This window comes from Myxine glutinosa, chromosome 12, assembly GCF_964187855.1.
Source record: "Myxine glutinosa chromosome 12, kmMyxGlut1.1, whole genome shotgun sequence".
NCBI classification, from domain to species: domain Eukaryota; kingdom Metazoa; phylum Chordata; class Myxini; order Myxiniformes; family Myxinidae; genus Myxine; species Myxine glutinosa.
Window position 1 is genome coordinate 14,920,465 of NC_136272.1, and position 27,433 is coordinate 14,947,897.

The 27,433-nt window shown below is 45.4% G+C and overlaps 2 protein-coding genes across 9 annotated transcripts in view; one reads left to right on the forward strand and one right to left on the reverse strand.

Annotated features, from left to right (window-relative positions):
- Positions 1–27,433, reverse strand: part of LOC144888490 (uncharacterized) — a 110,217-nt gene that overhangs the window by 20,874 nt on the left and 61,910 nt on the right. Inside the window, exons 2-3 of one of the 2 annotated variants that reach the window (XM_078766511.1) lie at positions 20,788–20,889; positions 3,721–3,795 (exon numbers count right to left, since the gene is read on the reverse strand). The gene's annotated coding sequence lies outside the window, so the exon portion shown is untranslated. The remainder of the gene's footprint in view (positions 1–3,720; positions 3,796–20,787; positions 20,890–27,433) is intronic. The other variant, XM_078766512.1, reaches the window with a different exon arrangement.
- LOC137438199 (ORM1-like protein 1) overlaps positions 20,305–27,433 on the forward strand; it is a 36,810-nt gene continuing 29,681 nt past the window's right edge. The window contains exons 1-2 of one of the 7 annotated variants that reach the window (XM_068133238.2): positions 20,305–20,917; positions 25,380–25,469. The gene's annotated coding sequence lies outside the window, so the exon portion shown is untranslated. Of the gene's footprint in view, positions 20,918–21,372; positions 21,788–25,379; positions 25,470–26,738; positions 26,906–27,433 lie in introns of those variants that run through there. The other 6 variants (XM_078766513.1, XM_068133239.2, XM_068133236.2 and 3 more) reach the window with 6 other exon arrangements.

Sequence of the window (27,433 nt, forward strand, 5' to 3'; positions counted from 1 at the left end):
CCAGCTATTCCAGCATAGTCCAGCTATTCCAGCATAGTCCAGCTATTCCAGCATAGTCCAGCTATTCCAGCATAGTCCAGCTATTCCAGCATAGCCCAGCTATTCCAGCATAGTCCAGCTATTCCAGCATAGTCCAGCTATTCCAGCATAGTCCAGCTATTCCAGCATAGTCCAGCTATTCCAGCATAGTCCAGCTATTCCAGCATAGTCCAGCTATTCCAGCATAGTCCAGCTATTCCAGCATAGTCCAGCTATTCCAGCATAGTCCAGCTATTCCAGCATAGCCCAGCTATTCCAGCATAGTCCAGCTATTCCTGCATAGCCCAGCTATTCCAGCATAGTCCAGCTATTCCAGCGTAGCCCAGCTATTCCTGCATAGTCCAGCTATTCCTGCATAGTCCAGCTATTCCAGCATAGCCCAGCTATTCCAGCGTAGCCCAGCTATTCCAGCATAGTCCAACAATTCCTGCATAGTCCAACTATTCCTGCTATTCCAGCTATTCCAGCATAGCCGAGCTATTCCAGCATAGCCCAGCTATTCCAGCAGTCCAGCAATGCCCAGCCAATGCCCTTGCCGGTGGTCCAATTCAAAAGGGATCGCCCCACTTTGGCAAAGATAACCCAAGAAGACTCACTTGCTGGATGAGGCATCGTGTTCGAGTTTTCACCTAAAAGTTTTTCTCTGCCAATTTGCTGCTCGGGGTTCTTATGCCGTCTCCAAGTTGGCAGGGCTTTTATAACCCACATTTTCAGTGGGGTTTTTTCCCCCTTGATAAAAGGGAAGTCATTTATTCCATCAAATATGTTTGTAAATGGAACGATTTCATTGTGCGGCGGGAGTGAGAGAATCTCATTTGGCATTCCCCGATTGCTTCATCATGTCTCGTCTTTTTCCAAACCCCCTTTGGCAGAGTGAAAGTTATTCCGTTAATTGTTGTTTGAAAGATTCGCTTTCGACGTGTGTGTGTCATGGGTGATGGCTTCATGTTTTGACTCTTTGTATCTCCTTTTTTTTTTTAGGATGTCGGGTGGGGATTGCACCTTGAGTGGTCGTCTGGATTCAATTGCGCAGACCAGATTCAAAAAATGTCGCCTCGGTACTTTGGAGGCAATCAGCCAGACAGGTAGCGCACTTACCTTTAAGCCATCTCGTCTGGTTTCGATTCCACAACCGACTACGTGATCCGACGGGTTGACAGGTGCTGCGGAAGGAAGCGGGTGTTGGTTACCTCAATGAGCGTCCTTTGGAGGGACTTGAATCTGGGTCTGTAAGCATTTGCTGGTCCACTTTGAAGACCCTTTGGTGTCTTTTGCAAGGGTCCAGTTCCCATGATTGCTGCGACCCTTTTACACATTTTGTTTTTGGCCAAGAATTGCACGTTCATGGTTCGTGAGCACCTTAAGAGTATGGACACACCTTGATACCTTCTAACTTACCTGTTTATTTACAAATGAGTGTAGCCTACCTACTATCTTGTTTTGCTGTGTTTGTAAAAATCTGGTAAAGCCAACCTGATGACTCATGCATCCTTCCAGTTGAAAGCTGGCTACGTAATCCCGAACTATAACATGTGACACATGATTCATTCTTGGAATGATTTAAATGCTTTGAGGGAGTCGGAGAGGGGCTGTGGAGGGAGGGCTTCTGTATTCCTTCCTTTGAGTATTTTTTGTAATTGACGAACTCGTGTTGTGATTTGGTAATGTCTGGTGTGGAAGAATGTCTACTTCATGGATTCCCCCAAAATATACACACCCAAAGCCTGGGACAGAATTTAGGGAAACCTTGCAATGACGTCATTGCCCTGTGCTTCTGAAACTAAAAGCGGGGTTGAGGGATTGGTAGCATATACGTACCTATGTCGTACCTTACTGCATTTTGTTAAGTGCGTACATTGAAAACTGTTCAGTGGACGAAAGTGAAACTTTTGACCATTTGATATTGCGGTCATCCTCTTGAGGTCAACATAGGCCGAATTTCTAAAATCCTCAATTTTCATCCTATTGACCTGAAATCTGAAGAGGATTTTCATATCAGGTCACTGAATTCAACGACCAACTATTGTTGAGGTCGACATAGGCCAAAAGGTCAACATAGGCCATATTTATTATATTCCGAATTTTCATTCCATTGACTTGAAATTTGAAGTGGATTTGCACATTTGGTCATTGAATTCAACCACCAACTATTTTTGAGGTCAACATGGGCCAAAAGGTAAACATAGGCCATATTTCTAAAATTCCTAATTTTCATTCCATTGACTTGAAATTTGAAGTGGATTTGCACATTTGGTCATTGAATTCAACCACCAACTATTTTTGAGGTCAACATGGGCCAAAAGGTCAACATAGGCCATATTTCTAAAATTCCTAATTTTCATTCCATTGACTTGAAATTTGAAGTGGATTTGCACATTTGGTCATTGAATTCAACCACCAACTATTTTTGAGGTCAACATGGGCCAAAAGGTCAACATAGGCCATATTTCTAAAATTCCTAATTTTCATTCCATTGACTTGAAATTTGAAGTGGATTTGCACATTTGGTCATTGAATTCAACCACCAACTATTTTTGAGGTCAACATGGGCCAAAAGGTCAACATGGGCCAAAAGGTCAACATAGGCCATATTTCTAAAATTCTGAATTTTCATTCCATTGACTTGAAATTTGAAGTGGATTTGCACATTTGGTCATTGAATTCAACCACCAACTATTTTTTAGGTCAACATAGGCCAAAAGGTCAACATATGCCGTATTTCTAAAATTCCTAATTTTCATTCCATTGACTTGAAATTTGAAGTGGATTTGCACATTTGGTCATTGAATTCAACCACCAACTATTTTTGAGGTCAACATAGGCCAAAAGGTCAACATAGGCCATATTTCTAAAATTCCTAATTTTCTTTCCATTGACTTGAAATTTGAAGTGGATTTGCACATTTGGTCATTTAATTCAACCAAACACTATATTTGAGGTCAACATAGGCCAAAAGGTCAACATAGGCCGTCGTTTCTAACATTGTCAATTTATATACAATTGACTTGAAATTTGAACAGGATTTGCACATTTTGGTCATTTAATTCAACTACCAATTATTTTTGAGGTCAACAAAGGCCAAATTTCTGAAATCCTCAATTTTCATTCGATTGATTTGAAATTTGAACAGGATTTGCATGTCAGGTCGCTGAATTCAACCAACTACTATATTTGAGGTCAACGTAGGCCAAAAGGTCAACATAGGCCACCGTTTCTAACATTGTCAATTTTCATCCGATTGACTTGAAATTTGAACAGGATTTTCATATCAGCTCACTGAAAACCAAGTCGTACCAACTCACACCAAGTCCTTATCAAGACTGCGCAGGGTGCACACCAAGTCCTTATTTTATGACTCTAGTTTAATATGGTATCGTTGGCGTGAAATTACATATTTGTTACTTTTCTCTTTTTAATTGAATGATAGCAGAGGCCGGTACTTTCACGAAATGTATCCTTCCAGTTATTCTTTTGATCTCGAGGATGTGTTTAAAATGGCCATTTTACCCACAATGCCCGTGCTATACCCACAGCATAACACTAATTATACAGCCAAACCCAGGAAGGGAACTTGACCAGGGTACCAGCACGCAATGGCCTATTCTTTTTGAAAAATATCCACGAGTGCCTCATCGTCTGCAACCTAAAATTCGGTTGGAACAGTTCGCTCTACGTCCTCACCTGAAGAACGGAGTGCTTGAAGATGCAGTGCCCCTCAATATCCCCTCACTCCTCAATGACACATTCCGGAACATTCTGGAATGACACATTCAATATTATGCACATTCTGGAATAGCAGTCGTTAGTTTCGCGTGACCTCATCGAGGATCGGATGATGCAATGACAAGTTCCAATGACGATATGAAATGGAAATGCAATTTGATTTTTTGTTTTTCTTCGGGAGGAAAAAGGCCTTACTGGAAAGTCCTTACCACAAACTTTGGTGAAATAGACACGGTTCAAAAAATTGACGAGTCTGCACTTAGATAAGGCAGTTTGTTTCGCTTTCTTTGAAGAACAAATTAGTGCTTGGTGGTGGATTTAAGAAAACCGAATTAGAGTCACTTTTCAGGACGTCAGGAGATTCCTTCCCACAATGTGACGTCATCTATAATGTGTCATCTATAATGTGATCGAGATTTTAAAAAAGACCCATGATTAAGCATTCATGATATTGTTGTGAGGTACATATGACGGCGCAGATATAGCAAATAATGTGTGTGTGTGTGTGTGTGTGTGTGTGTGTGTGTGTGTGTGTGTGTGTGTGTGTGTGTGTGTGTGTGTGTGTGTGTGTGTGTGTGTGTGTGTGTGTGTGTGTGTGTGTGTGTGTGTGTGTGTTGTCTCAAATGCCCGAGATATGTCCAGGGAGACAATGGACCAGCTCGGAATATTATTTTTAATTCAACAATATTATCATTGCACATAGAGGTTATTGTCCCCCGTCGCACCGCGGAGCGAAAGGGGGACTATGGTTTTCCCCTCCGTCCGTGCGTGCGTCCGTCCGTCCGTCCGTGCGTGTGTGTGTGTGGACGTGCGTACGTGCGTGCGTGCATAAGCGAAGGACCGAATTCTAATTTGGTGTGTGGGTGCAACCCACGTCAAAATCCAAGATGGCCACCGCCATGTATGTCTGAACCTTGTGAGCGGAATATCTTGAAAAATAAGCGAAGTACCAACTTCTAATCTGGTGTGTGGGTGTATCTAGGCATAAGGAAGAAAGCTATTGAAAATTGGGTCGCCACGTCAAAATCCAAGATGGCCGCCACCACATATATGTCTGAACCTTGTGAGCGAAATATCTTGAGAAATAAATGAACTACTAACTTCTAATCTGGTGTGTGGGTGTATCTACGCATAAGGGAGAACGTTATTGAAAATTGGGTCGCCACGTCAAACTCCAAGATGGCCGCCTTGCGTCTTCCACTTTGTCAACTCACATCACTTCACCGACGGGGGACCGAGGCGTAACGCTTGTTGGTCTAGCTCTAGGAGCTATTTCTTGCATAGGCCCTAAATAAGGAGTTCACACAACCCACACCACATACAAGGTTTAACTACATATTCTGTTAGTTGTTATCGTAACCCTTCTGGAACTTTTCTTGGGTAGGTGTCACATCAAAAAGTTTTATGACGTTTTTCCACAAGTCAATGTTCATGATGGGAATTCACTTCTTGTTGTGTGTTTAAAATGAGGGAAATGGGAATGAGGGAGGTGGATTCTTTAATTGACTGTATATTTATAACTATGACTTCAATTTCATAGTATTCCGCACCAATGGATCATAAAGGGACAAAAAAAATTCCACATTGCTTTAGCCCTTGGGGAACTAAAGTACACACGGATGTATGACATCGCATTATGCAACGGATATAGCAATTCTGCAGACGATTCTCACTTCCGGTTTCTGTTTTTTAATTCAATCATTACCTCCACCACCAATGGCGGACGGAGGTTATGTTTTCAACCCTGTCTGTCTGTCTGTCTGTGAGGGTCACATGATTGGTTGAATGTAAGCACTCTCGATGCTGAGTACGGAGATACGTGTTTACAGGTCATATTTTTACAGGTTACGGGTCATATTTTTACAGGTTACAGGTCATATTTTTACATGTTGCAGGTCATGTCTTTGGCTGAGGGCATGGCTGTGCCCCCTTTAGGTTAGGCCATGAATTTTTCACGTGTTAGGCCTGTTAATGAGGGCAGAATTTTCAACCTGTTAATAAGCGCAGATTTTGATGCGGTCAATACACCTTCGTTTGACATCAGCTATGAAGTTTGTGGGCAATTTTTTTCAATCAAAATCGTGTGTTTGGTTCAAGCGATAATGCCTGGTGTTCACAAACCTACTCACTAACTGTGACTGACTTACCTTTTGGCCACTGCTCGATCACATAACCTCACTGGACCAAAGTCCAGGTGAGCTACAAAGGTGCAAAAACGGATCCCCTTAATTTCAGACATTTTGGCTTACTTCCAGTCGTCAGCAAAGTAAACCTGGTGTTGGCTTAACGGTTAAGGTAAACCTGGTGTTGGCTTAACGGTTAAGGTAAACCTGGTGTTGGCTTAACTTAACGGTTGTTTTTTCGACTTCCGTTTCCGGTCCCTGGAGCAAGGAAGCGTCTTCGACCTCTGCACGGCAGCAAAGTTATAGTATTTTTTCCATTCGTGTCTTCGTCAATTTCTACTCGTTTTTTATTGTGCATGTGTTGCAGTGTGTTTTCCAGTTGGTGTTGATTTGCAATTCTTGCAAACTTTTGTATAATTTAATCGTTTTCTGTCCCACCGCATGCGCGGCCTGGTTTCTCTCGGCTTCCCTACCCCCTTAGGTGTTCTGTGAATTTAAGTTCTTTCCTTCACTGTATTGCTTATTTCTTAGATTTTCTCTTCTCCCACTAACTTCCCCGAACATCGACCACTTGTCTAACGTTTTAAATACCATCTGGCAAATACCGTAATTAATCGTGTTCTGCTCCTCGTGTGCGGCCTTGTACCCCCGTCGTTGTTTGCTAACTTAAGTCCCCTACTTCGTGTTTTGCTCGGCTCTTAGATTTTTCCCTTCTACCCCAAACATAATACTCTTTGTCTGACGTTTTAAATCCCCACCCCCAAAAAAAAGCCAAAAAATAATAATAACCAAAAACATTTATTTTTCCTTTCTCCACGTGTGCTGTTGTCTCATCCTGTACTTCTGTCCAGGTGTGCTGTTCGCCCCGCCCCCATTATCTCCTTGCCATCCACCTTTTGCTCTGTTCACGTGACTCATGGTGGTCCCTCGGCCCTCCCACCATCGGAATTTTGTGCATTTAAGATTGTTCACGGTTCTGTTTAAATATTATTTAAATATGTTTAAACTTTCCCCTTCAGTGTTTTATTCAGTGGTATATTACAACACGCTGTTTTTCTTCATATTTAAAAGGCTTCTTTCAATTTCCTCTCCAACTCATTCCACTTAAAAAAAAAAAAATTCAATCCCTTATAACTCTAAATCACTGCATGCCCTAAATTCACATTCTTTCCATCCTTCCTCCATCGTTCTTAATCGGATTGCTAACTTGAAAATCACAATAAACCCAATTTGTTATCAATGTTCGTCTTTCATTAATCATCCACTTTCTAAACTCCCCTCTTGCCCCTCCCCTCCAAATCCCCCCCTTGCCCCTACACTCCTAAACTCCCCCCTTCCCCCTCCACTCCTAAACTCCCCCCTTGCCCCTCCCCTTCTAAACTCCCCCCTTGCCCCTCCCCTCACTCCTCCCCTTCAAAACTCCCCCCCAACCCCTCCCATTCAAATCTCCTCCCATACCATTCCTCTCCAATTCTCCCTCCCCCCTCCTCCTCAAAGCTGCCTCCTCCCCACTTCGTCTCCCTTCTATCTCATACCTCCACCTCCCCCAACCTTCTACTTTCCTCTGCCCCCCCTCAAACAACCCCTCACTGTGCCTCATCCCTTCACCATCAAACCTTTCGTTCTCCTCATCCTTCCTTTTCTTGTAACTCTTCTGTAATCTCTGACACACTATCAACTGCTCTCCCTACCTCCCCCTCTCATCCTTCATCTTACCCGACATCTCCCCTCCCCTGTCCTGTACCCGATGCTCCCCCTCTCTCTTCATTAACGGTATGGACCTCAAACATCCGGGGCCTTCGCTCAAACCTGACTGATCTCTCCATTCAGGTTGCTTCTGACAATCCAGACTTGATCTGCTTAACAGAAACTTTCCTCCTTCAAGATGTCTCTGATTCCTTAATATCTCTTCCTGGTTACTCCCTCCTCCGGTATGATAGACATGAGCCTCGTCCTGGTGGTGGGGTGGCTATCTTTATCAAAAACTCTCTTCCTCACTCTCCTTGCACTGCCCTCCCTCCACCTCACCCCCAGGAGTACCTCTGGCTACGGCTTCCTCTCCGCTCCCACCTTTTGTTCATATGTGTTCTGTACCGTCCTCCAAACAGTGATGACTTCATTTACATTTCACTGTCTGACAACATGGACCAACTTCTATCCACTCATCCCAACTCTCTCTTCCTCATATGTGGCGACTTCAACTGTCATCATGCCAGCTTGCTGGGTGTGGGTTCATCTCTCACCAGCCATGGCACCTCAGCAAAGGACTTCTGCGACTCACTGGGATTGACACAATCTGTCAACTTCCCAACCCGGATCTCAGCCAATGGTGTATCTTCTCTTCTAGACATGGTTATGACAAACTTCCCTGCTAATGTCTGCTGCTCTTCTTCTGCCCCAATCGATTCTTCTGATCATGTGCTTGTTAAAGTGGACATCTCTCTGGCCATTCTCAGAGAGCCTCCTCAGCGTCGCCGAGTCTGGCATTTCACTCAGGCCGACTGGCACGGTCTTCAAGCAGCCATCAATCATCTGGACTGATCTCCCATCTCCACTGCCTCTGACATCAATTCTTCCTGGGAATTCTTCCAAAGCAAACTGCTCTCTCTCTCATGCACAGATTTATCCCATCTCGTCTTCAGTTGTCTTACCTTCTTACCTTCAGTCTTACCTTCAGTGGGTTCATCAAAAATGTAGTGGTCTGAGAGGGTCATTAACCAGTGTGGCAGCTACATTCAAATGTAAGGTGTGCACAGAGGGAGCTGCAGATGGAGGAAATGTTCAGTTGGATCTTGGAGACGGTGTGAAGCTGGAAGGTGTGAAAACATTTTGCTACCTCGGAGACATGCTGAATGGAGAAGGTGGATCAGACTCGGCAACGGTTGCTCGAGTGAGATGTGCATGGAAGAAGTTTCGGGAATTGAGTGGCGTGCTGATGATGAGGGGAGTGTCGTTGAAGCTGAAGGGAAACGTGTATGCTGCATGTGTGAGAAGTGTTATGATTTATGGGAGCGAGACATGGGTAATGAACGTAGAGCAGCAACGAAGGTTGGAAAGGGTGGAAATGCGAATGGTTCGACGGATGTGCGGAGTATCGTTGAGAGAGAGGAAGACAAATGATGAATTGCGAAAGATGCTGGGAATAGAGCCTGTGATTGATGCTGTGAAGAGGAACAGGTTGAGATGGTTTGGTCATGTGTTGAGGAAGGATGAAAGTGACTGGTTGAGAAGAGTGATGGAAATGAATGTAGAAGGAAGTAGAAGACGGGGAAGACCGAGAAAGACTTGGCTAAAGATGGTGGAAGAAGAAATGCGGGCAAGGGGGTTAACAAGGAGAGATGCAGAAAATAGGGCAAAATGGAGAAGATTGTCATGGGGACCGCAAGGCTAACCCCCGCTCTAGCAGGGAAAATGGCCTTTAAAATGCATGTTGTGTTGTTGTTGTCTTCAGTTGTCTTACCCTTCCTCCCGCCCATGGTACACTGAATCTTGTGGTGAGGCAATTGCCCTGAAACAACTTGCCTTTGCCTCTTGGAAGGCTAATCCAACTGAAGGCAATCTCAGTTCCTTCCACCAAGCTCGGAACAAGTGTGTGTCTACCCTCAGGAGTGCCAGGAAGCACTATCTCTCCACACTCAAGAATGAACTCTCAAACCTGTCTCCTTCCTCCAAATCCTGGTGGCGTCTGGTCAAATCCGTTTCTGGTGTTTGTTCCCCCTCCATCCCCTCCCTTACCTCAAATGGCTACACAGTTGACACCGCATGTGATAAAGCCGAATGCCTCAACTCTGTGTTTGTCTCAAAATCTTGTGTCCCAAACCCATCTCTCTCTGTTCCCACCTTACCCAGTCGAACCCAACTGCTCCTGGACTCTGTGTCCTTCTCTCCTGACAATGTGGGGGAGTTTTTGTCAAACCTCAACTCTGATTCTGCAACTGGACCAGACGGCATCAGCCCACGGGTCCTAAAATCCTGCTCTTCCGCTCTATCTCACCCTCTCTCTGTTCGTTTCACCCTCTCTTTTGCTCAAGGTCACCTGCCAGCATCCTGGAAATCAGCAAACATTAGCGCTTTACACAAAAAAGGTGCAAAAACAGATTCTTGCAACTACAGACCAATCAGCCTGCTCCCAATTATCAGCAAAGTCATGGAATCCATCATTGCTTCGGATATCAAATCCTTCCACTTCTCCAATGGCTTGATCTCCGATCATCAATTTGGATTCAGACTAGGTCATTCTACTCTGGACATGCTACTTCTGCTGTCTCAACAATGGATGGAGGTCCTCAATGCCAAACAGGAAATCAGAGCCGTCTCCCTTGACATATCACGTGCCTTTGATACGGTCTGGCACCCAGCTCTGCTCACCAAACTCTCCTCCTATGGTATCCATGGAAATCTCCATGCATGGCTTGCGGACTTCCTCTCTGGTCATAGACAACGTGTGGCCCTGAATGGATTTCTCTCATCTCCCCTTCCTGTTCAGGCTGGAGTTCCCCAATGCAGTGTTCTGGGCCCTGTGCTTTTTCTGGTCTTTATCAATGCTCTCTCCGACTCTCTGGAAAATCCTCTCTATCTCTTTGCTGATGACTCCACTCTCTGCCGCTCCATGCCTCTTCCCTCAGATCGGCAGTCTGCAGCCTCCTCACTCTCTGAAGGCCTGGACAAAATCACAGACTGGTCAAACAAGTGGAACATGTCTTTCAATCCTGACAAATCTCACACTCTTACTATGTCTCTCCGAAAAGATCGACTGGACAACCCTCCCATCTACTTTCTCAACAATCCTCTCCAAGAAGTTCTGTCGCTCAAGCTTTTGGGTCTCACTATCTGCCATGATCTTTCTTGGGAAAACCACATTTCCAAGCTGGCCTCCAAAGCCAGTCGCCGACTGGGCATCCTGCGTCGTGCAAAGTCCTTCCTCGGCACACCTGAGCTCCTCACCATATACAAGGCTTTCATCCGCAGCTCAATGGAATACTGTTCTCCCCTATCTCACACCTAGCTCGGCTTCACGCTGTTGAAACCAAAGCTTTCAGAATCATTGGAATCTCCCGTAATGAAGCTATCTCCGAGGGCCTTTCACTCACTCACCGCAGACAGGTAGGTGGTCTTTCTGTCTTCTACCGACTCCTCTCCGGCCTTGCTCCCCCAGCTCTCTCTGTGCTTTGTCCCCCAAATATTCCTACAGGTCGCACAACATCTGCCAGCAACCCTCTGATGGTTAAACTGCCAAAATCAAGACTCTCTGCTCACCTTCACTCCTTCATTCTTCTTTTCTCCCGCCTCTGGAACAAACTCCTTCACTCTCTTCAATCCCACTCCTCCCTCCAGGTCTTTAAAACGGCTGTTCACCACCATCTCTTATCTTCCCCCATCCAAAACCTTGATCTTTTCTACCCCCGCTAATTTCACCCCAAATCCACCTTGTTTGAAATTCCAACTTCTTTCCTGGAAGTCCCGGCAGTGTCCATATGTTTTATACCTCTCCCACCCCCCTTCCCATGCCTCCCCCACCCCAAAGCCCTCTCCCTCCCACAAATCTCTCGATGTCCCTGCTCTCAGATGTTGTGTTTGTGTTGCTCCCCCTCTCACCCCATCTTGTCTACCGCTCCCCATGTTATATGTTTTATGTGTCGGTTTGTCTTTCTGTGTGATTAATGTTAGCTCTTTCACGAGCCTCGATCTTGTATACAAAAAAAAGAAGAAAAAAAAAAGGTGTCTGGTTTAAGATCATAGGGTCTTGAATTCCAGCCCCTGACGTGCTGTTGAATTAACACCAGGAGGGTCGACTCAGCCTGTCATCTTTGCAAGGTGGGCAAAGTACCAGCCAGCTGATAAGGGGGGCACTGCATCAGTGGCACAGCCGCACCCCCAGAAAATGATGCACCCAAACAGTCACAGGCTGCATAGGAAGAAATAATAAAATAATCAGCAAAGTGATGGAATCCACCACCACAGCTGATGTGAAATCCTTCCTTTTCTCAAACGACCTATTCTCAGATCATCACTTTGGATTCAGACCAGGTCACTTTACTTCGGACATGTTGCTTCCACTCACCCAACAATGGATGGAAGCCCTCAATGTCAGACATGAGATCATTGCGCTAAGTCTGGCTAAGTCTAGAGATATGTCGAGCTTTCGAGACAGTCTGGCACCCCACCAAGCTGTCTTCCAATCACATCCAAGGTCAACTCCACACTTGGCTTACTGACTTCCTCTACACTCGTAGCCAACGTGTGCCACTCGATGGAATCTTTTCATTTTCTCTCCCTGTGAACCCAACGCATCTACATGCGACGAACATGTTTTGCGATTAGACAGCGCACCTGGTTTTTCTGTGCCGCACTGCGATGCCGATGAAAGGTGATATTGCTCAGTGGACTGGATTTGTATAAAACCGATGAACATCACAGATTTCAATCTTGTCTCGAGACAAATATGATTTCCAGACGGTCTGTATTCCAGACAATATGTATATAACTTTTCTCGGGGATGCAGAAAACAATCGGACGACAGCACAACCCTCGTGGTTGCACGTGATGTCCTCCACTGGTCGTGTCACATGCAAGAGTCAAGACCCCAAGTCACACGACTCTCGCCATGGCAGTCAGTACACCATACAAGTATTGTGCCAAGATAGCATGTCGTTGGTCTGATTGTACATGCCGGGTGAAGAGGGTTAGGGTTAGGGTTAGGGTTAGGGTTAGGGTTGTTTGGGTTAGGGTTGTTTGGGTTAGGGTTGTTAGGGTTAGGGTTTCCTAACAACTAACAATTTCCTAACTAACAATTAATAACAATTCCCTAACAACAAACATTCCTAACAACCCTAACCCTAACCCTAACCCTAACAACCCTAACTAACCCTAACCCTAATCCTAACCCTAACCCCCAGCCCTCTCCATTCCACACATTTCCCGATGTCCCTGTTCTCTACTGTTGTTGTGCTTCCGTCTCTCTCCCCCTCTTGTCTCCCCCTCCCTTTATTATATGTTCCATGTGTTCGCTCTTCCATGAGCCTCCACTTAGTATGCAAAAAATATATATTTGTTTAATTTCTGCTCCTCCATTCAACTTTTGTATGATTTGATGGCATGTTAGGTTTCAGGTAGCATGGGGACTTCTATGACCAGGTAGGTGTGATTTACCTCCTGATGATTTTAAGCATCGTCCGAGAGGGTTTTAGTTTTTTGAGTGAACGCACAAGAGACACGTAGGTACCTAATTGTTGAGTATATCCTCGAAGGAAAGAATGGGGATATTCTGGTTTGTACAGGTAGTGTGGGAGGTGTGTTATGAGTGAAGGGATAGGTAATTAGGGACGAAGTATGACGGGTTTTGTGATTTAAATCAAGTACAATTGTGGGTTTATGGAAGAGTAATTGATTCATCTTTTGTCCTTAATTCGTGCCATTGTCCTTCTGTGAAGTAGCCGGGGTGAACTGGTCGTCTGGCATCTTGTCCTGTCCTCTTGCAGCATGACGTCACCGAGTGGAGGTTGGCCAGCTCTGGGCGACATTGTTTGGATTCCGAGAACCTGTTGCATGCGAATGTCTTGCCATGACCTGTGCACGTCAGTTCCTCCATTGTTTATAGTCCAAGCCATTTAGCATTTGACGGAGAAAAAACTGCAACACTACCGATCTCATTAGTATTGATTACCCTCAAGGTACCTTTATAACATACTAAAAGTATAAAGGTCTAAAAATATGGGGTGACTCTCAAATAATGCAATCAAGTTTTCTCCATTTAGCCCCATGTTAAAAGACGTACATATGCCGCATGCTATGATTATTGTCGCTCTCTGAACTTCTATTGCTTATTTTATACACTGGACCTAATCACTAGCACGATATAATAAATAAAGGATATCATACTGTACAATATTGTATATATAAGTGAAGTTTTTACTGTTTTAGTGTCTTATTTAACCACACCCCGTTTTACAAAGACTGCTCACTCCACAGCAAGCGACGGTACATCATTATTTGTTTGTGAACCATATATATCTTAGTTTTTAATCCCATCAATGACATGTATTTAGTATGTTTAGGTCTATTGGCAATAACATACAGTAATAGTATATTCAACTTTTCTATATTTGCAGGTAATCCAACCCTGAAGAATGGCGGCCAATTCGTGTGTGTTCTGCAATGAATCCACCAACAACGATAATCCAGTAGTGACACTTCGTGAAAAGGGAAGTCGGACTATTAATGTTGTTAGTGACCAGCGCAGTGACCCAATACAGACTGTTCCAGGTCAAGTTGTTCATCAAGAATGCCGACGTGTATACTGCAATCTAATAAAGGTAGCACAGAGTATCAGAGATACACACAGACCAGGCCCAAGTGTATCGCTCCGATCAGCAGAGGAAGCCTTCAACTTCAAAGCAGATTGCCTCTTCTGTGGTACAAAGGTGAACTTTGATAACAGGAAACAACAAGGAGATGTCCACTCTATCACATTTACAGAATGTAAAGATAGTCTTCTGCAAAAGTGCTCAACAAGGAACGATGCATGGGCCGATACTGTTCGGGCTCGACTGCTCATTGTGTGTGACCTTCCAGCGGCAGATGCCGTGTATCACCAGGTATGCAGTTCAAATTTCCGGACAGGGAAACTGATCCCTCTGAATTTTGTACATAATGAAACGGTACAGAAGAAACAGAAATTGGGTAGACGATACAAATCACCACACGAAGGCGGTCGTCCTGCTCTGGATGACAGATGTCAGGCATTTATAAAGGTGACTGAATTCCTTGAGGAAAATGACGACGAACAAAACACAATCTCTGATCTGGTGGACGAAATGGCCGAGTATCTTGCTGACTCAAATGCCGAGTCCTATTCTCAAAGATATATGAAAGACAGACTGATTGAACACTTTGGCGACAGAGTCATTGTCACAACAGTTAATGGCAAATCGAATGTTGCAACGGTGAGGCAAACAGCTGACAGTGTACTTTTGGAGTTTCATGCAAACCAGTCTAAGGATCCTATGATTCAGAAGAAAATAATCCTGGAAGCTGCCGCTAAAGTCATACTGGATGACATAAAGCAAGTGGAAACAGGGAATGAAACATACCCAACATCGAAAGACTTTGAGTTCAAAGACGCCAGCCTCAACTTTCTTCCTGATACTCTGAAGATTTTTCTTGGAAAGATCTTGAAGGCAAAAGATGTAGAGCTGAAGATAGCTTCAATTGGTCAGGCTATAATGCAAGCTGCACGACCACGTGTCCTGATTGCTCCACTGCAAATTGCACTAGGGGTGCAGCTGCAGCACCATTTCGCCTCTCGTTTCCTTATTGATTCACTGCATGCACATGGGTACTGCAGCTCATACAAGGAAGTCACACGTTTCAACCAAAATGCAGCTGTATACCAGGGTATGGACATACCCAACCACAAGGGAGAATTTGTTCAATATGCAGCTGACAACGTCGACCACAACATTAGAACCTTAGACGGACACAACACCTTCCATGGCATGGGGATAATAGCCATGATTACCCCTGGTACAACACAAGGACATCCGATTCCTAGAGCTCAGGTCACTGCCAGCGACATAGAAACAACTGGAAGAATCCAGATACAGTACCATAGAGCTGACGACCAGGCACTTGCAACCTTGACTTATGGGAGCGTGCCTATCATGAGAGCCCATGATCCCACAGCCAACCTTGATGTACTGTGGAAGACGTCACTGCTGTTCAAGATACCAAGACCTGTATGGTCCGGGATGATGCAACTCTTACATCGTGGTGTCCAGCATTCAAAATCGTCTGTCCTGTTTCTCCCAATGATTGATTTGAGCTCGAGCGACACTACATGCATCTACTCCACTCTCAACTACATTGCGCAACATGCTAAACAACATGATGTACCTACCATCATCACCTTTGATCAGCCACTATGGTGGAAGGCATTGTCGATCATTCTCTCGGAGCCAGATGGAAGCCCCATGCGACGTATTGTGGTAAGGCTAGGTGCCTTTCATATGGAAATGAGCTTCCTTGGCAGCATAGGGCACCTCGTGGGTGGTTCTGGGTTGAAGGAGCTGCTAGAACTCATATACGCACCAAATGCAGTGGATCACATCCTAACAGGAAAAGCAATTTCCAGGGCTGTACGGGCACACATCCTCCTGGATGCTGTCCTGAATGCACTCCTCCTGTCTGATCCTCTTGGAGGAACACAATACAGAACTGCAGAAGACTTGCCAGTTCGGGATGAAGATGCAATGAGTGGCTTGGCCGATGATGATGTGATTCATCCAGATGTGAGTAAAGCAAGGACCCTGTATGATGCGTTGATGAAAGGCACACGATCTTCCAACGATGTAGCAAGTGATCCAATCCTTGACAAGATCAGCAAAGTCTTTCAAACACAGACAGAATCATTGACCAAAGACCGAACAGCGAAACTGTGGTTACAGTATATGGATATGGTGAAGATCTTAAGAAAATTCATCAAAGCCGAGCGTATGGGAAACTGGTCCCTGCACCTCGAAGCTGTATCTGATATGTTACCATATGTAGCAGCCTCAGGTCATTCACTCTATGCTAAGTCTGCCAGGATTTACCTGCAAATAATGCACAGCTTAGAACAGGACTATCCAGATGTGCACCGTAAGTTTACTCAGGGCTTCCATGTCGCCCGAAGAAGTAGTAGAGCTTGGGCTGGAATTTCCTCAGACCTGATGATTGAGCAAGTACTCATGATAAGTATGAAGACCAGCGGGGGGTTAACAAGAGGAAGAGGAATGACAGAGCAACAACGGTTAACGTGGCTTTTGTCCATGCCGGCTTGTTCGGAGACGAACAGATCGATGCAAGAGCTCACTGGAGTGAAGTACAGCACAGGTGAACAGAACAAAGAGATGGGCAAAACCAGGCAGCATCGCGACATGCAAGATACAAGTACACTACAGGTCGCTCTAGTTGACAGAAATCCTTTCAAGTGTCATCCATCCCTCAGGAACATAATGACTGGTGTCAACGCTGGCAGTAAGGTTGATGTCGACAATGCCAAGCTCATTGGAGACAAGATCATGCACTCCATGACAAATCAGTCAGTTGTCCACTACACGTTCAAGCGCAAAGACCAAGCCACCACATTTCTGAAGGCCAGATCATCTGTGCGAGTTGGTAAAGACCAGGTACAGATAGACCCAGAACTGCTATTCCAGCGTCTCATAATCATCTCAAAATCTGCTGAAGATAAGGAAGAGATGTTTCGCTTTGAGTTATGCCCTCATCCACCTGCGCTGTTTGATGAAAAGCTGATGCTACGTGAAGCCCAGAAGTCCGTACTCGGAGATGCTATCTGGTCTAAACTTGAACCAGGTACCATAGAGTCAATCAGCGAAATCCAGTATGTCTTGGATGGTGGAAGTCTGCTGCACCGTATACCATGGCCACGTGGTTCACCAACATATCGAGAGATCTGCATGCTCCACTGTGACTATGTTACAAGAAAGTACGGAAAGGCCATCGTAATATTTGATGGATATCTTGGTCAATCAACCAAGCACATGACCCACCAGAGGCGAGCAGCAGGTAGAGGTGGACCAGAAGTGACTTTCACTGAAGACATGAAGTTGACCATGAAGAAAGACATCTTCCTGGGAAACCTCAACAACAAACAGAACTTCATCAACATGTTGAGCAGATACCTCCGGCTTTCTGGATGCCAGACCCATCATTCCCAGGAAGATGCTGACCTGCTAATCGTCCAGACCGCAGTCAGTTCGGCGAACATGAGGAACACAGCCCTTATAGGAGAAGACACAGATCTGATCGTCCTACTCTGCTTCTACGCAAACCTAGAAGCACACGACTTGTTTATGTATAGTCAGGCAAAATCCACTACAAAACCAAACCACATCTGGAATGTGAAGTCCATGAAACGTCAGCTAGGTGCAGCTGTGTGTGAAAGCATCCTATTCATACACGCAGTATTGGGATGTGACACGACGTCTCGACTGTACGGCCTTGGCAAAGGAGCGTCACTGAAGAAATTCATGATGAGCACACTCTTCCAAACTCAATCCCAACAGTTCTTGGCTGAGGATGCATCACCAGATGTGGTCGAGGCTGCAGGAGAGATAGCACTCGTGTGTCTCTACAAGGGTAAACCTGATGAACGTTTGGATTCCCTCAGGTACAAGCGGTTTTGTGAACAGGTCGCAGTCAAGACTTCGAAGATACTCCCACAGACCTTACCGCCCACATCTGCTGCAGCGAGATATCACAGCAGACGGGTGTATCTGCAAATACAGCAGTGGAAAGGAAACAACAGCCTACAACCAGTGGATTGGGGCTGGAGAATGAGCGACGGCAATCTTGTTCCTGTTATGACCGACCTCCCTCCAGCACCTCAGGATTTGTTGAATGTTATCCGGTGCAACTGTTCGACCGATTGTGGTTCCGCACGGTGTACATGCCGCAAGAACAACTTGGAGTGTTCTCCTGCTTGTGGTCAGTGCCGTGGATCTGGCTGCACCAACTCCGTCCTGGACAGTTTCAGCGACGACGATGACGAGGAAAATGATGATTAGGTAGTGGACTGTTGTTATAGACTGTTACCTGCAGATGAATTAGTTAATTGTGGACATTTTTTTTACTTTTAAGCGAATCCTTGACTTCCGACAGTATTTTATGAGTCAGTATTATTAGTTTCTCTATATGTGATTTTATTATGAGTTTGTGATTTTAATCAACAAAATGTGCCATAATTCTGAAACAGTCATGACAAGTGATTCATGTATTTGCATATCAGTGATCAGTATTTAGCTGTTGGGAATTTTGTTTACGTGCTTATTTTTTTGTTCCGTACGGGCCGTACTGGGGCTGTAACATGCTGTAATTCCTGATATTAAAAGTATAATTATATACCATGTGCTCGGAATGTATCGCAAAATGTGAACAAATCGTACCGCAAAAGGATGAAAAGGGGGGTCCATGTACCAGTGATTTTGACAGACACCCCATATTTTTAGAGCTTTAGACTTTTGATATGTTATCTGGTATATATTACTGCATACAATTTCGCACTGATATGTAGTGTTGCAGTTTTTTCCTATCTGGCCCCATATTTGGGCTAAATGGCTTGGACTATTAGTGCTGCCAGGTTCCAAGCTTCCCGGTGTGTCGCCCCTGGATGAACCTCGAGTCAAAGGCCTCACAATTCTCCACTTCTTTGTCTTCGATCCGGCACCAAGTAAACACTGGCTAAGTTATTCATGTGACCAAATGAGAAAAAGAATCGAGGAACTCCGCTCACACAATTACCCTTTGTGTCAGTGTTTTCACCCTGCGCTCGCGAAGCGAAATGGTTGGATATTCACCTCGAGTGTGAAACCTGACACTGCATAAGTGCATATCCTGTGCTAGTTTCTCAGAGTCTGGGCCGTACTGGGTTACAGCGAACTTCATGCAATTGTTAAGAGGGTCTTCAGGGTCTTTAAGGGTCTTCAGGTATTTTGGGTCTTTGGCGTTTTCAATGTCTTTGGAGTATTTTGGGACTTCAGGGTCTTCGGGGTCTTTAAGGATCTTTTTGGTCTTTGGGGTCTTTTAGGGTCTTCGGGATATTTAAGGGTCTTCGGGGTCTTTAAGCTTCTTTTCGGTCTTCGGGATCTTTTCGGTCTTTTGGGTTTTTGGGGGTATTTTCGGTCTTCGGGATCTTTGGAGTCTTTAAGCGACTTTTTGGTCTTTGGGGTCTTTTCAATCTTTTTGGTCTTTGGGTCTTCGAAGTCTTTTGGTTCCTCTGAATACATACATACATACAAACATGCATATGCATACATACATACATACGTCACACACACACACATACGTCACACACACACACACACACACACACACACACACACACACACACACACACACACACACACACACACACACACACACACACACACACACACACACACACACACACACCTCAACTTTTTCCCTGCCCCCCTCGTCTTCATTTATAATTTTAACCCCTCCCACACCCCAAGGTAAATATAATAGTGATCCCCAATAATAAGGACTGAAGAAAAGGAGAAACAATTCAAAGGTCGTTTGGATTATTGAAAATGCTGCACTTGGTGCGACCAATTCCCAAGGATGATAAGAATAGCCTATTATCTAAGATAATAAGGAATAGCCTACATTTTCCAATTCGCAGGTTAACTTTGGACACCAAGTTGACGTCATTACCCATTTCGTTCCCTCAATAGGAAACTACACTCGAGCTCAAGGACATTTCCCGATAATACAACAGCTGTTACTTCTTTCGTATACAGCACGAGGCTGCGGGGGACCGTCATTGCCTGGGGGCGTGGTTGTGCCGCTGACGCCACGCCCATTTGTGCTACTGATGCAACGCCCCCTCTAGTTCAAGGTGCTTGACGCAGCTCGCCTTCTCTTCGCGAAGGACACCGTGGGATCTTGTGTCCTTCACGACGAGTAGGCGAGTTAACACCGGCACCATGAACAAATTACAAATTCCTACCAAAACTACAAGTAGTCTGATGTTGGTGGAAGTTCTTTCGCATCATGGATGTGTTCAGTTACCAAGCAGCTTGATAGCGCTTCCCAAGCCAGGCGTTCCTTACCAACGGTTTCCAATGGAGTGCTTGCTTGAATGCTCTACAAGAAACTTAGTAAATGGAAATACCTGGAAAAGGCAAGTAAAGGAATAACCATACTCTGATGACGTCATTGTCGATTCATTCATTTCTTCTTTCGCCATTTGTAAAGTACTAATGAATAATGTGATCCCAAAGATATCATTCCACATAAGGTGGCTTATCGAGTCACGACCTCTCAAGACCCCTCTTTTGAGACGCGGTTGGTTTGCGCTGTCGACCAACTCACGAAGGTTCGGGCCGCAGGTGCTTCTCACCTTCCTTGCCGTCGATTCCAGCGCAGGTAAGTAACAAAACAAGCGCATACAACGCCGCTCCCGTCGAGATTCGCCATGATTCCGGCCACCGAGGCTCAAGAGCTGTGTGAAACACCCGGAACCAGCACAGGTGAGGAGAGAGGTGGTGAAGACAGCCGTAACACACACACATATTATATATATTGTAACGGATTTGGGAAACCCTGCACTTGGTGTAATTGTTGTAAATATCACCCTCTGTAAATAGTAATTCTTTGTAAATACCTCCATTTGTGTAAAGGTCAAAGGTCGTCCCCTTAGCTAGTCCATGTACAAGCACGTAGCCAATCATAGAACCTCTCTATAGTTATTTCTTTATTATGTGTATCAGTTAAGGCTCTGTTTTCCACTAGTTGACATTGCATTGCACCAAATGAAATAAGATAGTTCCCCTTTCAAGTTTCCCCCAAATCGTCTCCTCAAAGTGCAAGTGACAGTTGGGCTGTTTTCGGCGGCGGCGTTGGCCGCCGTTGCATTGGGCGGTTTTCATTACCATCATTTTCACCCCAAGACTCCATCGCACACGAGGCCAAGGAAAGGGCAGGAGCCGCTGGATCACGGGCGTGGCACCACCTCGTCATCAAAGGTGGAGCCAAAGAGCCCTTGCCCACCAATCAGCGCCGAGGTGAGCAAAAACCGGAGGCGTGGCATAGGAGTTGGCGGATCATCGCGCCAAGCGCGATATAAGCGCGCACACAAGCCTTTTTGCGGCAGATGCATGACCCAGCTGAAGGAGACAAGAGAGAAAGAGACGTGAGGGGGTGCTCATATTGCAGCAATAGGCCGAGACCCTCTAGGCCCTATTGCCGGTCGGTGAAACGCGAAGCTGTGTTTGCCGGGTTTTCGCCTCGACCCCAAAGCATGGATCGGAGCGCGCGCTTGGAGCCGGACCTCGACGCCTACCATCTGCCTGGACCCTTCTCTGCCATCCCAAACCATCCCTGCCATTCCATCCTTTTGTGTACGTGAGTTTGTTTTGTGTGTCTTGTCCCTGGGAATAAGTTAAGCCTGTGTAGATAAGCTAAGGATTGCACTGTGTCTTCTTCTTCTTCTGTAAATTACTTTCGTTTCTTTCCTTCTCCTTGGTTTCTTTGGTTTTGTACATAATTAGTAATAAATACCTGTGTTCTTTCTTTACCCCTTTTGCTTCTTCACCTTTGGTCGCTTTAGAGATTTCCCCATTGAGTCCCTGTGGTGCGATTTCGGCCAACGCTTATGAATCGGGTTAGTCTTTGTTAAATGGCTCGAACATCGTGTTGCTAAAACCGCTCGGCAACGAGAACATCTAAAACCGGGGTTCGAGCGGTACTTGTCTCCCTGTTCTGCGGAGGGACGGGTAAAGGTATTCGGGATAAACCCTGGACCCATAACCCTGATCCTTTCTATCCCGCGGGAGAGCGTTACAAGTACCAGGACCGGTGGAGACGGCCAGCTTAACAGGACAAGGGGATTAACCCCCCTTGCTAACGGGAGAGCCGTCCCCCGTTTCCGTAACAATATATATATATATATATATATATATATATATATATATATATATATATATATATATATATTGTTACGGACACGACTTAGATGTTGCTTGACCGAGCGGAATGGCCGCCGTGTTCGCACAGTTTACCCGATTACACTCGAACGTTGGCCGAATCGCGCTATGCTAAATCAATGAAGGAAAGGACACAACGGCTGGGATTAAGGCAACGACACAAGGGGTACAGTTCTCAAGACCTCCGGAGGAGGATATAATATTGGTTATGCAGAACGGTTAGATTACACGGCAAGAGGTAAAGCACAGCAAGATGGGCACTTAGACACAGTCTTATCTTATTCCCGACAGACCACAGACAAACGGGACAAGACTGACTTACACGGGGATTGATGGCAGGGGAGGGCAGGCAGTCGATAGCTCAAGGTGCACCTTGGCTCAGGGGCAGAATCGACCCGGTCCGGTCCAGAGATGCGGGTAGGTATCGTCGCGCTGGAGGTGGCGTCCGTTTCTCTCCAAGCTGAGGCGCATCTGACGTCACCTCCGTCTTCCTGCGCATGCCCAGCGGGGAGTGACACGCCCTCGGCTCATTAGCTCCGCCCCAGATGGAATCGGTCCGCCGCTTCTTATTGGGTGCGGGGGGTTACCGGGCTCCGCCCTTGACGAGGAGCTGACAGCGAGCCCCTGCGTGGTAACCCCGTCGGAGCACATGTTCAATGGCGGCTAACCAAGCCGGAGTGAGGACGCGCACTCCCCGCGCCGCCGCCGCGCCGCCGCCGCTGTTGTTGTTGTTGGTGTTGTTGTTCCATGAGGAAGAGATGCGGGGAGGTATTGGGAGGTCCTAAACTTACTAATGGTGCCATACAATCACATTCTGGTGCAACGAAGAGTCAGAATTAATGGAAACGAGTCCTTAACTGACATAGACTAAGAATAACTAGCAAGATGTCCGAAAGTTGTCTACGTGAGATGCGGTGAACCTGGGCACGACATTTAAGGGGGGAAATAGGGGAAGGTCGGTTCTACAGAGTGTTGTTTACAGAAAATGGGACTAGGGAATGGGGGATTGGGGATAGTTGGGAAGTATTGGGGAAATAGCGGATTATTTACAAGCGGATATGGATGGAGGCCAAATCCCATATCCGCAACAATATATATATATATATATATATATATATATATATATATATATATATATATATATATATATATATATATATATATATATATATTGTTACTGATCGCGGTTTAGATGTTATGATGGGCCGAGCGGATGGTCCAACCGCGACCGTTACAGGATCCCCGACTCACCCGATTCACCCAGAACTTTGGCCGTATCGCACCGCAGCTGCCCAATCTGGGAAAAGACTAAAACGACGAAATGCAAAGAGGAAAAGGAATAAAACGAGAAGACGGACAGAAGAGTAATTGGATTTATTGTACACACACAAGCAAAAAGGAGCAATCAAGTTTATTTACAACACATAAGACGCAGGTGACACAGTGCAAATACTAGCTTATACAGACTTAATTAACCCAGGGACAGAACAAACAAAACAAACTCACGTACACAAGAAGGGTGGAAAGGCAGGAGGTGGATGGCTGGAGGGAGAGGAAGGTCCAAGGGGGTCCTGCAGCCTGATCGGCGCGTTTAGCCGCCGCCGTTCCTTCACGGCCTTGCTCAAAACCGCCGTTCAGGCCCCAAGCTGCTGTTGTGGCTGCTGTGGACGTCGCGTGCTTTCCCAGGACTTGTCTGACTGTCTGGTCCAACCCTCAACTCTTTCTTGGTCCACTCACTCACCACCGACTCCTCACCGCAACCAACGCAACCAACTGACCACCACCACCGACTCCTCACCGCAACCAACGCAACCAACTGACCACCGACTCCACTGACTGACTCTCACTCACTCAACGCTTCTTGCGCGCGCGCCTTTATAGCGCCTCCAGCGATCAAGCCGCCAGCCTTCAGGACACGCCCATCGGTGTGCTCACCTCGGCCCTGGTTGGTCATGCGACCCTCTGGCTCCGCCCTTGATGACGACGGGCGGGCACGCCCCTCTTCCCCGACCCGAGCCCTTGTTCAATGGTGGTTTTGGAGGGGAGGTAATTGGCAATCGAGGCTCGGCAATGACGAAAGGGGATGTAAAAGGAAATGGAGATTTTGGGGATGGGAATGAAAGGGGATCTATTCTCTTTCACTGGTGCAATGGAGTACTTCAATTAATGGGAGACACAGCCTTACTCTAAAACACAGAATAAGATATAACTATCAAACAGGGGTATTCTATTATTGGCTGACGTGTATGCTTGTGGACTAATTATGGGATGCCCTTTCACCTTTACACAGCTCCGGAGGCAGGGGGGCGCAGAATAAACAATAATCATCACCAATTTACCACAATACAACACAATCAAAAAAATATACAGTTCTCATATCCGCAACAATATATATATATATATATATATATATATATATATATATATATATATATATATATTACATATAGATACATACATACACACATACATATAGATACATACATACACACATACATATAGATACATACATACACACATACATATAGATACATACATACACACATACATATAGATACATACATACACACATACATATAGATACATACATACACACATACATATAGATACATACATACACACATACATATAGATACATACATACATACACACATACATACATACATACATACACATACATATAATCACAAACACTTACTCCATTACATGTAGATTACAATTACATCCATTGCTTAGACCATCTAAGTCCAAAAGCATTCAGTGTCACTCAGAACAGATGAAGATCGCACATCCATCTTCTTTGCTGTTCCCTCTCACAATGCAAACGTTGAGCGAGTTTTCTCACTCATGCAAATCCAGTGGACAAAGGAAAATAACAACCTGACTGTCCAGTCAATGAAAGAGACTCCACGTGTATATACAGTTCAAGTTCAGATAAACTTCTTACAAATATTTAATGTCTGCTTGAAAAGCAACCATCCACTCCTGAGAATGTTACGATCTACAGAGGAGTATGCATGGAGGAGGAGGAGGAGGAAGAGGAGGAGGAGGACTGAACAAGGACTGGCGGAAGGAAAGGATCACTAAATGTAAAGAGGTAGGCCTACATTGATATTTGAATAATTATAACGTATCTCTATACATTAGTGAGTTAAGGGTACCTCACACCAAAAAATGGTTTTTACGGACGTCCACGGATGTTCTTTCTCCGGCAGCGTTGCGATTTTTTGAGCAAAATCGTGAACACACGGGAGAGGATTTTGCTTGACCGTGACCGATTCACAGCGGTTTATTACGGTTTAGTACGGACTGCTACGGCTTCGTTGCGGATATACACGGCGGAGATACGGTGCCTCTACGTTTGCTTGCGGCTCCTTACGGTTCCCGGCCCAGAATATAAAAACGGGGCCCCCCCCCGCTCTCCCCTCATTCTGCTGCTGACTTCCAAGGGGGCAAGACCTATCCAGGAGAGCCATGGATGGAGCATCTGCTGCCCAGAGAGTCCAAGGAGAGGGAGAATTCTTGCGGATGGTTAAGATGGCCTTACGGAGTCTTACGGTGGTGTTACGGCAGTTGCGGAAGCGTTGAGGAAGCGTTGCGGTCTAGATTTCCGTAGCACTGCCGTAATTGTCTTACGAGAGTTTTGGTCTGGACCAAAACTCTCGGAAGAAATTACGACCCCTCCCGGACGCTTAAGGATCCATACGAATGCTCCAGGAAGCGTTGAGGATGTCCCAGGTGCCACAAGGAATGCTCCCGGTTGTGCACGATTTTTTCGCCGCAACGCCGCCGTAAACGTCGTAACGACCCCGTAAGGCCGGTGTGAGGGGGGTTTAACTTGGGAGTTGGGTATTTCGGATATTTCCTGATGATGCAAAGGAAACACATTCATTCCACTCTATTTCCAGAAGCTTCGAATCTTCATTAGAGTTTTAACTGTGAACTACTGGAATACCGGTACTAATGCAGAGTACTTGTCACGACACCACCAAGGCAACGAGTACACGTGACGTCATTTCTGTCGTTGGTCAAATGACCTCAATATTTGCGTACGTAATAAATAGATGTTCCAATGGCTTATTGTCTCGAATGTCTTCCTTGTTGTTGTTTTTTTTTTTTTTTACATCATTGCAACATAAACTAGAGTACAGTTTTATTTACTCTCAAATGATGTACTGTACACAAAACGAACAGTGAATGCTAAATAAGAGCTTCATAAGATCGCGTTTTTCTTATACACCGCCCAGAACGTCGTGACAGTAATGAAGGTTATTTTAAAAGATTATTACTTTAACAATGTATTTTTTTTCTAAATTACGAGTTCCACCGAAACCTGATTAAATGTAAGGAATAAATCAGCAAAACTATTGGACCCAGGTTGTGCTGCGTGAGCTGCGGAAAGACTGAAATGTTTGCGGATTGAACGTGTGAACGACCGAGAATGTGAATGAATAACTTTGCTTTTGTTCTCGGCGGCGCTGCTGATGAGGTGACTAGGTAGGGAAGTGAGCTCATGGAGTAAGTAGATCGAAGGTATTTTTTGGTGAGGTTTCCATGATTATCCTTATCGGTTGTTGTTCGTGGGTGTGTGTTGGGGTTTGTAGTCAGTACTGTACTCTAGTCCATTGCACGTACTGTATGTACAGTGTACACGTTTCACACGTTATCTCCGTCTTGACCTCATTACTAATCGTTCACATGTTGTATCTGCGATCATGATGGATCCTGTTATATGTAAATGGTGGGACGGAGGGAATGATGGTGCATCCATCTCCCCGTTAATAAGCACACAGAGACCCAAATCCCGACGGGATGGTGGAGACGTACCAAACACACATCGATAAGCCGGCCGTCCCGCCTGCCGGAATTAGTTGGTAACGTTAAAGATCCCACGGTATACAAACAAATCATCTCCAGTGGACCTTCAGGGCTGGCCATGAGGTTCGTGAAAGACTCGGACAGATCTACCTCCTGCGGCCGGCCCCACCAGCAGGTGGGATAAATTGGAACCACTAAACTAAAGACGTGGTGGTAGACCATTAATCATTATAGATCAATCAG